The 18,365-nt window shown below is 37.2% G+C and overlaps 1 protein-coding gene across 2 annotated transcripts in view; it reads left to right on the top strand.

Moving 5' to 3' along the window:
* Window positions 1-18,365, top strand: part of lingo2 (leucine rich repeat and Ig domain containing 2) — a 210,956-nt gene that overhangs the window by 37,062 nt on the left and 155,529 nt on the right. For both annotated transcript variants that reach the window (XM_076889374.1, XM_076889373.1), the window contains exon 2: window positions 5,039-5,111. The gene's annotated coding sequence lies outside the window, so the exon portion shown is untranslated. The remainder of the gene's footprint in view (window positions 1-5,038; window positions 5,112-18,365) is intronic.

The following is an 18,365-nucleotide window of genomic DNA, read 5'->3' as shown; positions in this document are numbered from 1 at the left end:
GTTATCTCTTGATTGTCTTGGTTAACTGAGGCCTAAACAAACCAGATCTTTGATGTCTCTGCCTGCAAGGCTACCGCACTGTAATGAAACTGTATTGCATTGTCTCAGCACTAAATGTTTGGCATGACGGAACACAGAAGTAATTTCTGCGGCTTGCTGGCTTCCGCTGGTTTCAAAGCGGCTGTTGCCTTTTTCTCTCACGAGAGACTTGCAAGCACTCCCTCACAGAGCCAAACAGCTTTCAGGCTTTCATCAATTATTTAGCACCTGTTGCCTTCAGGGAAGTCCTGATAAATTATGGTGATGAATGCAATCAGAATATGGGAAATATACAGTTATAAACCTATATAACACTTTTAATATCTCTTGATCAGGAAATGAAAATCAGAGTGATTTAAATGCTGGCATAAACTCTGAATTTTCTGCACACCTTCTCGTCCACACTGTAGGAATCAATCAAAATCACAAAAACACTTTACTAGTTAAGAAACCTTTGAAAGGATTACAAAAGTCGCTCTGTTTATACTGCGTAAATACCCATGTGATGTGGAAATGTTTCGCCTGTTCTCCCTGAAGTCTGAAATGACTTTTTTTTTATTATGAATAAGCATGAATGTTTTAAGACTGATAACTTGTTTAACACACAGCCAAACATTATATTTTTCTCTCTCTCATTGAAATTTTTACGAGGACTAAAAGATTACTCTTCAGCAAACTACAGAAAGTGTATTGGAACATTAAATATCAAATCAAATCAAATCACTTTTTATTGTCACATCACATGTGCAGGCACACTGGCACAGCACATGCGAGTGAAATTCTTGTGTGCGAGCCCCACAAGCAACAGAGATGTGCAAACACAACAACACAAACGAGCAAAATACAAGAATGGCCAACCTGAAACTAATAAATATATGTACAATATATAATAGTGTATGCATTTCTGGATGTGTATACTAAATATTTTCCTACGTGTGTGTGTGTGTGTGTGTGTGTGTATACACATTTTTACAAATTAAATAGTAAAAAAATAAAATAAAATAATAATAATAATAATAAAATATATAAAATATACAGAGTTGAATATGTGCAAAACAGTGGCATTTATATACAGTATGGAGTGCATAATGTTAAAGTTCCAGTAGTGAAGCTGAGGTGTCTATGAAGTGTTCAGCAGTCTGATGGCCTGATGGAAGAAGCTGTCTCTCAGTCTGCTGGTACGGGACCGGATGCTGCAGAACCTCCTTCCTGATGGAAGCAGTCTGAACAGTTTATGGCTGGGGTGACTGGAGTCCTTGATGATCCTCCCCACTTTCCTCAGGCACCGCTTCCTGTAGATGTCTTGGAGGGAGGGAAGCTCACCTCCAATTATCCGTTCAGAGCACCGCAGTACTCGCTGGAGAGCTTTGCAGTTGTAGGCGGTGCTGTTGCCATACCAGGTGGTGATGCATCCAGTGAGGATGCTCTCAATGGCACAGTGATAGAAGGTCCTGAGGATGCGGGGGCTCATGCCGAATCTTTTCAGTCTCCTGAGAAAGAAGAGGCGCTGCTGCGCCTTCTTCACTGTTTTGTTTGTGTGTACTGACCACGTAAGATCCTCAGCCAGGTGTACGCCAAGGAACCGGAAGCTGCTCACTCTCTCCACAGCAGCGCCGTTGATGGTGATGGGGGTGTGTACTTCTCTGCACCTCCGGAAGTCCACTATCAACTCCTTTGTCTTTGCGACGTTGAGGGTGAGATGGTTGTCTTGACACCAGTGGGTCAGGGCGCTGACCTCCTCCCTGTAAGCCGTCTCATCACCGTTGGTGATAAGACCCACCACTGTAGTGTCGTCCGCAAACTTCACAATGATGTTGGAGCTGTTAGTGGCTGTGCAGTCGTAGGTGTAGAGTGAGTACAGGAGAGGGCTCAGTACACACCCCTGTGGAGCACCAGTGTTCAGTGTGATGGGGGATGAGGTGATGCTGCCCAGTCTGACCACCTGGCGTCTGTCAGACAGGAAGCTAAGGATCCAGCTGCAGAGGGAGCTGCTCAGTCCTAGATCCTGCAGTTTCCTGTCCAGCTTCGAGGGAACGATGGTATTGAATGCTGAGCTGTAATCTACAAACAGCATCCTCACATACGTGTCTCTCTTCTCCAGGTGTGACAGGGCAGTGTGTAGTGTCAGGGCTATGGCATCATCAGATCATCAAATCATCAAATAATCCTTAGAACAGAGGATATTCCTTTGAGTGTATCCACACACAGTGTATGAGATAGTATATGTGTGTGTTTACAACATAGTACTCATCCTAAATGGTCAAAATCGGTCTTATAAAAGAAGTACTATGAGGTTCATGTGGGTCATACTTATTGCACTCGTTATAGCAATATGTGAGTTTCAAACTCACTCATTTACTTAATCTCTATTCTTTAATATTGGCAGGCAGCTTTTTCTATAAAAAAAAAAACAAAAAAAGAAAAGAAAAAAGCTTAATTGAAAACAATGCGAAAATGTGCAACTGAACTTGTACATAAGTATCAGTACAGCAAGGCAAGAAAGGCAGCAAGACACCAATGTAATGACAAAGAAGCAAAACATCCTCATACTTAAATGGCAGATTGATAGCTTGAATGGCTTCTTTAACTACACCTGAACTTTATTGTCTTTTCATAATTGCAATCCCATGTGAAAACGTTGGTTTTAGGTGTAAGCAGCCCCTTTCACATGTTAAAATTTAAACTTCTCCCATTTTTATTGTTACTCCTACGGTCGCAAGAGGTTGCCTAAATAAACAACTTTCCAATTAACCTTAAAAAATCCACAGTTATTGTCTATCTTAATGTGAGGTCAGGCTGTGCAAAACTTGAAACAATCATAAAAAAATGAATTGTGTCTTCGGTTCTGAAAAGTACCTTCAATCTGCATTTATTAGTGGTGTGTAGAATGTGGAGTCTCTGCTCCTCCTATCACCTCCACCTCCCTTCTTCCACTTTGGGATTGCTGTGCATAGCTGTGGTTGACTTGCAGTTTGCTATATAGTGTAGTCTCTTTTGGTTCTCAGTCATTGCTTGCCATTTGTGGCTATGAGGAAGGCCAAAAACCAAACTCAATCCCTCAAAACAACAGTCCACAAACCAGAGGGTGACATCATGGTAGCTGCTATGTCTACTTGTTTCATACAAGAGTCTTTAGACATGGGGGCGTGCTGGTGTGCATAGATATAATGGTGCCACAAAGCCAAGTGTGAGCCCAGTGGCAATTTAACAATTCTCAGCAGGTTGTGTTCAGGGAAGAGCTAAGATGGGGCAGTGAGTTGCTACTTGTGTGTGTGTGTGTGTGTGTGTGTGAGTGAGTGTTTGTCTGTTAGGTCTATCCTTTTGTGTGTGTTTGGCAGTGTTTGATTTCATAGTGAGAGTTCTGCTGACCTTGGCATACTCAAGACTACATCCCAGTGGTGTCTCATCCCTCTCTTCTCCTTCTCTTTCTCCTCGCCCTCTCATTCTTCCTCCGCACAAATCCCCTCCCAGGACCGTGCCTTTCTCCTTCCCTTTGTGAAAAAGAGAAAAAAAATAGCTAGCAGTTCCAGAAAAAGATGCCAGCATCTGTCTCACTTTAACTTGAATAATTTGAGAAAAGGGTGTGATTAAAACCGAGAAAATGTTTGAGTGCGAAGAATACAACAACAGGCAGCCAAGAAAAAATCATTTGGAAGTCTATGTCTTTAAAATAAATATATAATTAGTGTGGCTCTTTGACTTTTCCTGTCATCTCCATTTTTGCTGGCTCATACCTTTCAGAGTAAACCAGGCTCGAGATCTCATTAATTCTAAACATTGCTGTCAGAGAGGAAGAAATGCAGTGAATGGCAGATTGAGGTTTCTCTGTGCTTGTTATACTTCTCTTCACGTCAAATGCAATTCCATCAAATATATTAGTGATATTCAAGTGAAAAATATTGATGTGTTAGCATTTAGAAATTAAAACCATAAAGCTGCATTTTAACATTACTTCAAGTTGTTTGTTTGTTTCTTTTTTGGTTTACTGATCAAAATGTCAAAATTCCACAGTGAGAATGGCGTGTTTTTTAAAGTATTAAAATGACAGGGAGATGTATTTGATGCTGCAACACACAGACATATTTCTTGTGTTTAAAGTTCTTGGTTGACAGAAGTAGAAGTCAACCAGTGCTGCTTATGGGAAAACAACTGGCATAGCAATTCAACTGAAATGACAAAAATGGTTGTTTGTGTTGTTTGCAAACTGTCTCGCAGTGGAGGTACATTTGTATACTGAATGTATACAAAATATCAGCAGAACACAGGTTTTTTATGAAGCCTGTAACATAGTGGTTGGTGGAGCTAGGCAAAAAGGATGCTCTTTTTACTCGTGGAATATGTAATTTAACTGGTCTTTTTAAGTAACCCAGTAGTGAAAAAGTATTTTATCACACTGATTGAAAACCCTGTCTTATATTACAGTGATGCAGAACTGCTCATGAATACTAATTATTGGACGTCAATTACACCTTGTATAAATATTTGCTCCAAATCTAAGCAGTTTGTAAATCTTTATTGTTTCATGGAATAGACTGTTTAGAATGATCTCATTTAATTCTAATTCAACAGTGTGGATTCTGCTGCACAATGTAATATTAAAGTTTTACAAATTGAAATGAGTAATTCAGAAATACTGAGCTTCTATCTCAGTGTATACAAGGCTTTAACTTCACTGTAATTTTTTTTAAAATGAATTAACTACTAATCTCACATTTTGCAAAGTTGTTTAATGCATTTCCGTTTATGTTATCTTTCCCTTGACATGCACAGAAATAACCCAGTGACTTGTATAAAGTCAAGGATCTTTCTGTACCGCGCATCTTTGTGTTAGGGATTCAGTGTTTGCTCTTATTAAATGTGACATTGAGTACAGTGAGTGGATGACACAAGCTTCTTGCATGCTGACATTTCAAATGTTTCTGATGTGTCTGTCCTGTGTAATAACATAAGTCATTTATATTGCGTGTCCTTACAGAAGTCTTTCCTTTTTATGTTTCAGACTGAATCTGTGTAGGCACCTTTCCACTATCCTGCCAGCAAGCAGAAATGTTCTTTGCCTCTATTCCAGTATGGTAAGTTAATCTTTTGTGTCTCTGCTAGCATGAATAAATGTGTTCCACAGGGGAAAATAGCAGGGCTTCATGCATGACTTGTTATGGATTTGGGAAACCAGGTGTTAGCTATGAATATTCTTATGAATACTCTTAGTGTTATGAATAGACACAGGTCAAAGATTTCCAGACTTACTGCTTAAAAGAAAATTAAAACAAGAATAACTTTAATTTTGTGAAACTGGTGTGCAAAACAAAGCTCTGAAACCTGACTCTTTGGTATTCTCATATTGCTTGTTTATGTTTTTCTTTTGTTAATAAGAGAACCAATTTTGACAGTAAGAAACCTGTGACAAAATGGAACACATACATACACACAAAGTCACCCGTAGGTGTACTGATAGCGGTTGAATCCGTGGGTGGCTTTTTAAAATAGGCCAGCAGAACACACTGTTATTTCACAGTAATCTGTCAGTAATCTGCTGACAGTCAGAGCAAATCTTGAAAAACCACATTGACTTTTACATTTCTCAGCACTGTAAAATGTTGCAATGAAGAACTAATGAGCGTCTGAAAATCGTTTTTTTTTTAAAAGACATGCTTTAATGCATCAATGTAAAGCATGTCAGCATTTTCTGCTATTTTCAGTTATTCTTTATTAAAATAGTGCGATTGTGGTGAAAAAATAAATAAATAAAAAGGTGCTTGTGGCTTGGGTTAAACAAGGGCTGATCACCGTGACTGAAACCCGAGGGCAAAAATACAGAACCATGAAGTCATTCTCTCCTACCAATCCCTGTCATTGTGCTAAGCATGATAATTCCATGCTCAAAGGTCCATGCCAACTATTGTGCCAATCTGGCAGTACCAAATTATACTGGCAACGTTAGGGGGGAGAACACAGTGCGGTGGAACGGAAAGCAATAAAGCATGATGTTGCCAATTACACCAGAATCTCTTGGTAATTATATGTTTTGCTTAAACAACACATGTGGTAACCACTTTGATATTGTTTTGATATTGGATTTTAATTGCCAATGCAACTAATCAAACATGTTGCTTGCGGTTTGTGGGGATCTAGTAAAACTGTGATCGCTCTGGGGAGATTGACAAAATGGAACAAGTCATTGCTGTTTCTAGCCTGCAGCTACTGGCAGTGTGATGACAGTAAAAATGATCTATACCAACTGAAGCTTTTCAGACTGCTTGCCAGGCTTCAAATAAACACGACTGTATAACATAGAATGAAGGCGCAAATCATATTGTGTCTTCTTACTTTAAAAGAAAATCACATTTGGAATATTTGTTTTGCTGCTACTTTGTTGGATATTATCAAAGGAAATGCCAAAAGAGTGATGCCATCTTTGTTTATTTGTTTGTTCTTTTGTTCAGTAGCAGATATGACAAACAAATCCAATACAAAAAAGAAAATTGAAGTGAGTTTTACTAAAAGCTAAAGTTCTACTTGATTTGATTGATTATGAAGAAACACTTTTTCATTTGTTTGTGAATGGGTGAAGAGAAACTATTCAGCCATAGCTGGTGTGTATTCTCATAGCTTCCATTATTATTTTACAGGGATGTGACGTTTATCAAGCCAGTGACTTTATCGAAGGAAATTTAAAGTGCCAGCTCAAACAATATGTCAGTGGCTAAGGTAAATTAATAGTACTGCATTCTAACTTCTGTGCTTTTCAGTAGTATATGTATATTGCAAACAAAAGGCTATTTAGTTAAAATCCCATTTGAAATTGACAGGAAATCTAAACAGTTTTTCCTGCATAAATAGTTTGGGCAAAGAAGTGTAAATTTAATAATCTATGTTATGTATATACACTTAAAACATGTTTTCCCTGCAGGGTTACTTTACTAGTTAAAAGGCAACTTTATTAAGTAAGTTCACGATTTAACGTGTTCCCTAGTTAGTGGACTGGATTCCTTGTCCAACCGTATTTTTCTAAGCATTGCATTAATACTTTACTTTTCTGTGATTGGAAATGAATGCCTAGGAATGATCATTACTAAGACAGCATTTGTAAAGTTTTCTTTAGAGAAGAAAATTTAAAAAACAGAATTCTTATATGTTATTAGTGTTTCCTAGACTGAACAATCTTTCAAGTAGAAGCAATATGCAACATGTGGTGAAGTTCAAATAAATTCAAGAGACTATGAATTTATATGAAACTGACTTCAAAGCTGAGAGCCGGAAGCCCTGGAGTTAAAAGGTTCTTTTCCTAATTGGCAATTCTGCTCTTTGAGTTTCTTCTGCTGAACACCTGCACTGCATTGTTTCATAAGCGACTAGAATACACTGATGTCAAACAGCATTTGAAAAATATAGCGCTCCCGTTGGTATGTTTGTACAATGAAAATAATACTAAACTGTCTGAACTAATGAAAAAGCAATAAAAATACTTCAAAAATACTTTCTTTCGAAAGATCAAAGTCAGGATTATGTATGGCTGTGATTTATTTTATGCACAGTCTCACAGGCCCACAGAAATGAAAATGAAAAGAATTACGCTGCATTTGAGATGTTTTGATAAACCTAAAATCTTGGAGCTTGCCCTTGAGGTCAACACTAACATTAAATGTGTTTAATGCCACCTGCTGCATACCCGCTCATGCAAACCTAACTCTCTCTCTCTCAAAACATCATCATCACTTTCCAACTTTATTGCCACCAGGGGCCCAGCAGTAGCAATGGAGCATAGGTTGCCATATCAGAGCCTCTTACAGAGAACAGACAGTCAGCAGCACCATACTGTTGAGTGAGGAGGTGGCAGAGCATGAAAGGATGCATCAGATGTTATGTAGATCAACAAATAAACCTGAATAGTGTGAGTCGGGTTAGGCTTTATATTCCCACCTGGCTTCATCTATTGGAAATAAGGACAAATATGTGACATATGAGATAGAAACATAGTGAGAAGGCATGTGTAAAACAAAAACGGGGCAGTTAAATATACAATACATATTAATATTTAAATTCCCATTTAAAAAGTAGTGAAATACTTTTTTTGGGCTTTTTTAATGCACTCCTCTTGTGCATAATCAGTCACCTGATAACAGTGTTTCCCAAAACAGATTTAACACACAAGTGTAGTTTGTTGGTTGGAACCACTGACTATTGGGCAATTGTTCTCAGCTCTGACTTAGAAGTGAATGTGCAAGAGAAGTGATTATCGACCGTATCGATCTGACACAGTGAAATTTACGACTCATGCTTGCTGTGGTGTTATCTCAGATGTTAGTCTCCATCCTGGTGCTGCAGTGTCTCTGTATGTCTCTCCACTGACAGTGGAGCTGAACTATGTTGCCTGCTGGAATAGACATGAATGTGTAGATAGCAAATAAAGCATAAATTTGAGCTCATGTGATAACTGAGTGCAGCCCCATGATGACAATATACGGACGTCGTGACAACATGATCAATCACGGACGAGAGTTGCAGCGGACATCAAGATTATGCATTGTTGGAACGTCTGAAATCACCGTCAGAGGCACATTTCAGCTCTGTGTCTGTTAAAACTGTATCAATCATCTGAAACCCCCCCAAAAAACATCTATTCATCAGATTGAGGCAGACTAGGTCAACGTTTGCATCCTAGCGTCTTCATATTGCATCAATTTAAGTTGGAACTAGAAACTGATAGATTGTGGGCCATTTGTCACAAGTAATTTGTGATACTTTTATCTCTGACTCTTTTATTGCCAAGTCCCTCCTCTGTCATTCTTATGCCAGTCGATTTGAATTCCCAGTACACTTGTCTTTTTCTGTTGCCAAGGCAATAGGAATGGGGGCTGTTGACGGCAGTGGTCGAATACTGACATTTGATTGGCAGTGCAATGTTCCAGGAAAGAGACAAGGAAGTTATTTGAATATTAAACATAAGGATTAATCCTCATCATGTACTCCTGAATATCTTCAGCTGTGAATAGGAGCCAGAAAAGGTGTTTAAACGTTATGATGGAAGTTTGACTTAATTGAAGCGCATAGTTGAGAATCTATATACAAAAACTTGAGGGCAAATTAAATAGAGTCTGTGACACACAATTGGCTAAATCAAAAGTGTACTCAAAGGTTTTATACTGTCTATATAGTGAGGGGAAAAAAAACAGTGTAATGTGAAATAATTGAATTTGTGGTTATTCTAGTTGATATTCAGTTTAAATATATTATCATTTTATATATATTTTATGTTATCATTTTTAAGAACAATTTCACAAATATTGTAGTGTTCGTAATTGCACAAATAACATACAGTTGATTAAACAGGAGTAGGAAAACTGCCTTACTTTGCTACCTTTTGACTGGACCTCTCTTGCAGGTTGATCTTTTAGCAAGAAAGAAAGCACTTCACTCAATGATTTCTGCTACACTAAGCAGCAACGCCTTAAATAAGATGTAAGGGCATCTCGGTCAGGCGTCTAACTTCTCAGTCTTTGAAGCCATTGCTCTGTGTCTCATTTCCTGAAGTATTGATGTCTTTAAGTGAGCTTCCCAAGTGCCTGGAGGAAGTGGATGCTATATAGATTGCTTTGAGGAGATTGGGACACAGCTGACTGCTGTAGTTTAACAGTAGGTCCATGGTCGTTCTTTCGTGAAGCACATAAAAGATTTTTGGTGGCAAGGATACGGGGTTGTTTGAATAAAACTGAACTCAAAAAATAAGTAAATTTAAAAAAGCTTGGACGAAACGCAATATGGTTTAATCCCCACAACTAAAGATTTCTTGGGATTTGATTGAGCATGCATCAAAGACAATATAGTTTAATACTACGCATTCATAAAACAAAAATGTTTATAGAATTGTGTACAAAACTGTCACTGATGATACAAGGTCATCTTAAAGAAGATGTATACATAAAAAGTTGATTTTATACTCAAGGTGCTTTTTCAAACAGATAGCAAAAAATGAACAGGAATATTGGATAGCTGCAGGTACATCATAAAGAAACATTAAAACCTGGAAACAAAGGAAGAATCAATACTGCTCTACAACATGCCATGCAGGGAATTGCACAGAGAGCCTGTGTGGATAGTTTTAAAGAGTCACTACAACAAGGAATAAATTGTGTGATGCTGGGCCCTTCTTAAAGGCTGGAGTGAAGATACTGTACCTCTCTTTTCAAAATAGCAGTTTTTTGTTCTTTGATGTGACTGGTATTTATATTGAATATTACTCCAAAATGGGTCCAGTATACTAAACCCATTTTTGAGCAGTACTCAAGATTCCGGCTATAGGTTTAGATCAAAACAAAATTGGTACAGTGCACACTATACATTAACTTAATATTGGCCCAGAGTACAGCATGTAGCCTGTTAAATCTATTTAAATTAGCGCCATGTTTAGGCGTGTTTTAAAGATGCCTTTATTTTGTATGCTCCACAAATAAGGTGATATAATTAGGATTTTCAAAATGAACTGAACCTCAATGCTTTTTTGTTTCTTTTATCATTTGTAAATGCATTTTCTATTTATTCCCCTTAGATTGGTTGGATTTTCTCGTTGTAGTTTATTAATTATTTTTGGAGGATTAATTTAACGGGCATAGATATAAGCTAGAGAATGGAGTAAAATCCAAACAACTCGTAAGGAGAAGAAAATGAAACGTACTGAATGATTATTCACATTTCTATGTATTGTATTACCATTTGGTATTGCTATTATTGGCTCAGAACGGCAATCCTTGGAAACAAACTGTGGTTGATATTTCATAGAAAATAGTATAAACAATACCAATCTTATCAGATATGTATAAAACAAAAAATAGTGTTTATTGGAACGCAACATTCACATTTTTTTCTCTTTTCCATATGGGAACTACATTCAACTGTCAGAATCTAAGGGCAACATAATGGTCTTACCCAACTGGATAAGGACTGACGTGATTACAGAAGAGACTAGAAAATAAGTGCTGGGTGAGTGCTCCAGAGAGTGTAGGCAGCTGGAGTGCAGTAATTAGTCACCGAAGCTCTTTCTGGTTAAGGGGCAGCTGACCAATGGCCTTGCTTGCTTAGAAGAACGGCAGAGGGTTCTTCCCACTCTCAAATATGACTGTGATTAACATAAGCAATTACCTGCAGAAATCGCACCCCCTAGCTTCTTTTACACAAAGAAAAATGAATTGCCTGCAAGGCGTACAGAGTTTCAACCATTGTTTTCCTTTTTCTTAATAGCTTCCCAAGGCTACTGTCGAACATATCATTTGTTTAAAATGTATCATCACCTTACCTCTTCCATAGTTCCTTTATATGCTCTTTTTAATTAATCATGGCAATTAATGGTTGTTTTTTTGAAATGAGAACCATTGACTCAAACAATCCTGAAACATGTTTTCTTCTTCTTTCTTTTTTTTTTTTAACTGTTTCACTAGGACACGTGATCAGAGACAAAGCCCTTTGTGGATGCAAGCGGTACACTAAGTACAGCAGGAAGCCTGTATTACTTGCATAAATAAAAACAAGACAACAAAGCTTCCAGGTGATATGCAAAATCATTAAGAGCAGTATTTCTTAAAAATAGTCTCTACAATAAATAATCTTTACACCTATCAGGGCTTTGTGAGGGAATAATAATAAAAAAATTAAATGATCTCTTCCCTTGTTTCCTGTCACTTTGGTTGAGATAATGAGGCAACTCCTTGATTCTGTCAAAATTTGTTTATGTTCACCTCCTCAGAATTGGAAAAGTTTGAGTAGGGGGTGTAACGTGCACATTAATGAGCATGTTGTGAGGATAACTAATGAGAACTATTTCTAGGATATAATGACACTCAAACTATTATTCATGCTACACTGTTTTTTAATCACCCATTTGTTCAGTTTTACACCTACATCAGCCTATGTATTTATACATGACTGTGAATTTTTGTGTTCTGTGTAAAACATATTTGCACACTGCTTTTGATGGGTGATATACAAATAAACCTTGTCATTATTTATATTATAATGACACTTTTGATTTGTAGTTTGATTTGTTGATGGTGTCAGTAATAACACCCTTATTGCCACTTGAGTACCCATGACAGGCTGAATTATCAAAGAAGTCCAAAAATGTTTTCTTGTCTGGAAGCATGTGAGCATACCTGTCAGAGCATGGAAACAGAAAAGCTTTACATTTGTGTGTCTTTTAACTTTCTGCCAGAGAGAATTACAAAACCATGCTCCTTTGAGGTAAGGTACAAAGGCTTTTATCAGCTCCTGTGTGGGCTAACCTGAGATTCCTAAGATCAAGCTAGTGTGTTAGGAGATAAAATAGTAATAGTTCTGTTACTTAGAGTTTTGCTGCTCCTTTACTGGTCTATTGGGGGATATTGTGGCTGATTACAAGGGCCACTGTGGTTTCTGTCATTACAACAAGTAAAAACTAAAATGAGATAAGAATAAAAAATAGCTTTATTTTGTCTGCTTTAGCACCTTCCTGTTCTTCTTTATAGCCTTATTATTGTGTTGTATGGTTCAGCCAGATTGGATGACTCATGCCTTACTGTGACATAAGAGGCTTTACGCTGACCCCTTCTTATAAGCCAAACTAAAATAGAAGAGTTAACTAATTTCATACACAAAGCTGATGATCGTAATACTAAGATTTGAAAGGATGACACACTCAGAAAATGACAAAATGGATGGGATAATGTATTTATCCCTCTTTAGTGGCAATAAACACAACTCATATGCTTGCTTATACATGGGCTACATGCACAGCTTAACAAGATAGGACTGACAAACCGTAAGGCTACCAGTGAGACAGGACATAGCCACAGCACTAAAACATAGACACATAAACACGCACATTAAAAGGCCATAAATATTTTCTAGTGACTGTCAAAGATCTGTCCGACTCCCTTTCCAATAAAAAGAGTGTCTGAAAATAAAGCTTCTCATGGCTGGTCAGCTTTGATTACCAGCTTTATTCTCTGCCCATGCTACACCAAGCAGTGTTCAGTCCATCTCCCATATGTCTCATGACTCACTGTCTCACGCCCTGCGTATCCACAAGGCCTTGCCAGAAGAGGGATATTGAAAGGATGCAGTCCTTTATTCGGTTTGTAATTGTCTCGTATCCATACAAATCAGTGTATGAGACATTTCATTAAATTAGGATACTAACTAACTGTGGTAACCCTATAATCAACAGTAAAGTTGTCCTTTTTTTGGTTTAGTGTTTTAGTGAAATGACAAAACAATTATTAGATTTTCTCGAGATTCAGCACAGGCATGATAAATGGTTATAATTTTTGGCCAACTTTCCGTTTATTACCAGGTCAAATAATCACTTTGTCAAATATCAGAGTTTTAAACAAAATATTCTAGGACTAATTTGCAAATAATAGTATACCAGAAGGTTAAAATGACATTGATGGCCTACTTTCATCATTTTAACATTGTGTATGTGATGGCAAGTTTTAAGAAGTCTGCAGTAGATTGATGATCTAGCCAAGGTATACCATCGCTCTTGCCATTAGACAGCTGGGAACAAATGATAAAATGTTTGTTTCAGTGTATACCCTCACAATGCCCCTTATTTATTTGCACATCATGTATATTCCCTTAAGGAGATTTAGTGGTGAAATGAGCAAGCATAAGAAAGTATTCAAAAAGCAAAGAAACAGTGGTATAGTCAGTGAGACAAAAAACTGGGAGGCTAGGCATAGAACAAAAGCAAAGATTAAAGCTTATTGTAAGCGTATGTGAAACACTGAGGAAGGACAAAAAGATCTGATGATCGAGCTGGAAAGGATGTGCAGCAGCTTAGGGTGATCAAGGAAAGAGATAGAAATGTACAAATGAGTGAAGAGAGAGTGTGTGAAGACAGAAAGAGTACTGTGAGAAGCTGATGAACGAATCAGGACATGTACAGAATTTGCAAGGAGGAAAATAAGAGCAGCTATGAGATGAATATTCGATTGTGATGATTTGATTGTGCTGTCCTTTTCAGCAGCTGATGGTGCAGGGAGGCTGCGATTACCCTGCAAAAGCAATTTATATGTCCTCTTTCTTTTCTCATTGTATTTTCATTAAAAGGGTTTTCTTGTATGTAAAATTGACTCTCTCTCTCTCTCTTTCTCTCTCTATCTATCTATCATAAAAACAATTGAATTTTAAATTCAATTAATTAATTTTAGATTCAATTTTAAATATGGAAAGGCAACCACAAATTTATGTTATGTTATACTAGACTCCCATCTATCTATCTATCTATCTATCTATCTATCTATCTAGCTATCTATCTATCTATCTATCTATCTATCTATCATAAAAACAAGTTAAGGATTATGAGGAGGAAGAATTTGTTGGTTTGCTCCTTATTTCAATGAGAACTGGAGAAAAGCCCTATTGACTTGACTATTACTATTGATTGTGAGGGCCATAATTTACTTTTGTTCCAAAGCAAGCTTTTCAGTCCATTACACTCAACTCATTGCGTCTGATCAGAACCAGCCTTAGTCTCAATCATCATTAACACCTGCCCGGCCATTAAACTGGGTAGCCAGATAAAGGGACCAAGATTATAGATTCTATCACTGGTCTTCACAACACCCTTGCTAATGATTTGTGCGAAGGTCTAATGGTTAGCATGGCAAAAGGCCACACACGTACAGAGTAGCAAAACGTTACAAGCTGGAACACTGGAACAGGTGTCAATGTGTTGGATTGTTTGTACACTCACCTTTGACATTCATTACAATCCAGAGCATTTAACTGGTCAGGGTGGCTATTGATTGTGCAGCTCAGTTTTTAAAAAGCTCAGTCTCTCACATTTACTTTTACATTTAAGTACTGACATTTTACCCAAAGTTTTTGTTTCTATTTTTTCTATTTTTATATTTATAAAAAAGAAAAGTAGCCCTTAAATATGAAAAATTACTATCATAAAATGGAGGATCACGGTTGGGGCATTTAATATTTTTCACTAGCTGGGCCCTCGTCCTCATTTTAGGTTTGACAGCATTTTAGTAGGTAAAGGTGATGCTTGGACATGAATTGAGCTGCGGTCTGGGGAAGGCCTCAAAGGGGACTGGCGACGGCTCCCGGGCCTGGCAGATCCCTGTGTACTAAATAGAAGTGAAGAAGGTAAAGAATTGAGAACAAGGAGGGAGGGTGAGGCACGTAAATGAGACTGAACAGCTTGCAGAACTGGGGGGAACCTACATAGATGACAACCGGAAGGAGTGCGTTTGGAGGCGTGGTCCCGCTCCTGATATTCCGATACATAATCTCCAATATGATTTACCTGTTCATTTATGGATTTATTTCCTGATGAAAAACAAAGTATAACTCCAAATAATAATTGTTGTTGAATTCAGGATTCACATGGGTCACAATATATTACTACCAGTAAAGAATAACTATCAAAATTGAACCTCAGGACATAATCAGGACAAAAATTAAGTTCATGAGTTCATTTGCTTTACTGTTTTATATCACTGAAGAAGATTCAGGCTTAAGACATGACTATTTCTCTCAGCCAAATCCCTTGCTAAAGAAATACATTTGCTATTGGGATGGAAATATTTACGTTTTGAAGAAGAACATCTGAAACAGTAGTATGTAAATATATAATACAATTATTTACACTTATTTAATTAATACAATTACAATGCAGTTTAATTAATTTGTATATGAATAAAGGTTGTTAGAAAGCTGCAGGTAAATTGTCTTAAATTTATTCACAAAGAACTGCAGAAACAAGAATACTTGTAAATCAGACATACAATGAGTAAGCCTATTTCTCATAGAACTTTTATATAATGGCATTGTACACAATGGAAAATAACAAAAACATAAAAATCAAAATAGGAGGATGTTTCTCCCGTTAGTAGTTCCCAGCCATAGATTTACTATGTAGTTTGACTTTTGGTGCAGTGAAGATTCAATCCTCTATTGATTCACCAAGTGTCAAGTTCTTGTCAGTGGGGCCTACACCATTTCCTGATGCAATGCCTTGGCAGGGTGAAGACTGAGCAAATCAAATAGACGTTGGAGAAAGCAGGATGGAAACTGAGGTTATTCTATGTGTTTAGATGTGGGCAGTGGGAGAAGGAAGTAATATCACTAATTAAACAAGCAAGCAGCAACAATATTGACTGTGTGGCTGGTTATTACATTTCCAGCTATTCAGACATATAAGTTTAAAAACTAGGACAGCAATAGGCAGCTAGTCATTATGAAGGGACCTACTGTCGAGGCTTGGCACTGCCTGCTAAGCTGCAGAGATTTAAAAGGCACCATTGACACTGGGGGAAAAGTTGAGCGTGGCTAAGCTTTATACAAATATCCTCTGATGTAAATGCTTTGTTTCGATTCTCTCAGAAACAGAAGCTTATAGTTGTTTACAGGAGTGCAATGTCAGTCTTTCTTGCAAGCCATTGCAAGTACTTTTATTTTACTGGGATATTATTTAATTTCTTTCATTCTCTTTCATTATGTCAAATGTACACAACACAAACAACAGTAGAGACCGGCCTCCTTCAAATGTGTTGTCCATTCTCTGACACTTGTATGCACCAGAATGTGTTGCTGGCATGTGGGCTGTTAATGCTGCATTATTGTTCTATAAATGTGAAGTGCCACATGCAATAACTATTCATTTTAACCCACTAGTGGTAAATGCAAGATGTATATGTTGGGAAATCACTGTGTAACAGCACAAGCGGTAAACATTAGTAATAAATTCACCAGTGTTCATAGCTTGATATTTGAAAAATAGACACTTAAAATCTAAAAGGTCAGCATCTAAATTCAGTCTTGTTAAATAAAATAAAAAATGTTGACATCCAGTAGTTAACAAGGAAGAGAATGCACACATTAAAAGATTATTAAAATGATTGTATAGTGACAGTTGTTTAGTCACTGCTGAACATAGTTTTAAGATGATATATTGTTAAAATGCAATTTACAATAAAGAAAAAAGCTGCAAAACTACTTTCAGCGCACCAAATGAAGACCATTTTAAATAAGCGTTTTACTTTCAGTTTCACTTTCATTTTAAATCAGAACTTGAATGAAATGCCAATTGTTTGACTTTCTTTTTTTTAATGTAGTTCATAGCTTTTGTGGAAAACAAGCACCATATTATTCACGTTATCACGGTCCCACAATAAAACTTGTGAATTTGTTGTGGGATATAAAAGAGTTACACTATGAAAGTCAAAATGTTGGAATTAGGACTCCACAGTCAACTGTTTCTCTTATCAGCCAAAGCAAACCTCATTGCTTGTGGTGATAAGCCAATTGATTTCCTGGACGAAGGAAACTGGGGGGGAAAAAGGGACTTTAAATAAATTTAACAGACATGGGCCAATGGATTTCTTCTCTATCTTGTTAACTTACAGATGCACAACCTTGGGTCTCACTGTCAGCTGTCTTTGATGGCAACAACCACACTGTACTGAGAGTGTAGCCAAAAAGTACCTGTCTACATGGAAGGCAGAGAGAAATCAATTAAAAAGGATGCCGATAACGTCTGACATTTCTGCTAACAACAAAGAGATTTTTATCTATGAGATGATTGTTTGAGCAGTGATGGTTTGATTGGACTGTCCTTTTCGACAGCTGATGCTGCAGAAAGGCCATGATTATCCTGCACTGTTAAAAAAGCAAATTATATGACCTCTATCTTTGTCATTGTTTTCATTATAAGTCTAAGGAGCTTGGATGTAAAAGATTTTTTGGATGTAAAATTTACTCTCTGTCTCTCTCTCTTTATATATATCTATATCTATCTACCTTTCTCTCTCTTTATCTCTCTCTCTCTAATGTTTTTGAAAATTCAATATTTAAACTTGATCTAGGAACACTACCTCCATCTTCTCATTTTTTTTCCCCCATAGTGGATATTATAAACTGTTCTTTTCAAAGGTCTTTTGATGCAAAAGTGCAAATGCTCAGTCCATAGGCATGAGTCCTTTTTTTCCTGAAAAATGGAATTATACAGGGGAAAAAAGGACTCAGGACTCAGTTAACTAAACTGTGGATTCCAGAAGACAAAGTGCTGCATAAATGGTAGGCATTTGTGTGAAACATGATGATCATAGACATGCTTAATTGTTTGTGGGTGAACCAGATGGGTAAAGTTGAAGCAGCAGACATTTCCTAGGGCACACAAATCAAGAGCAACTCATTGCTATATGAGGCACAATGACCCAGGCATACATGCAACATGCCATGTTGAACATGTTTAGGATTTTTCTTTTGTAACAGCAGCAATTGCTTGTCATAAAACAATACCATAGTCAGTAGTACAGGATAAATTCTTGTGTCATTTC

This window comes from Maylandia zebra, linkage group LG2 (genome assembly GCF_041146795.1).
Source record: "Maylandia zebra isolate NMK-2024a linkage group LG2, Mzebra_GT3a, whole genome shotgun sequence".
Lineage (NCBI taxonomy): Eukaryota > Metazoa > Chordata > Actinopteri > Cichliformes > Cichlidae > Maylandia > Maylandia zebra.
Note: the sequence above shows the minus strand (reverse complement) of the source record. Positions and strands in the feature narration are given on the sequence as shown.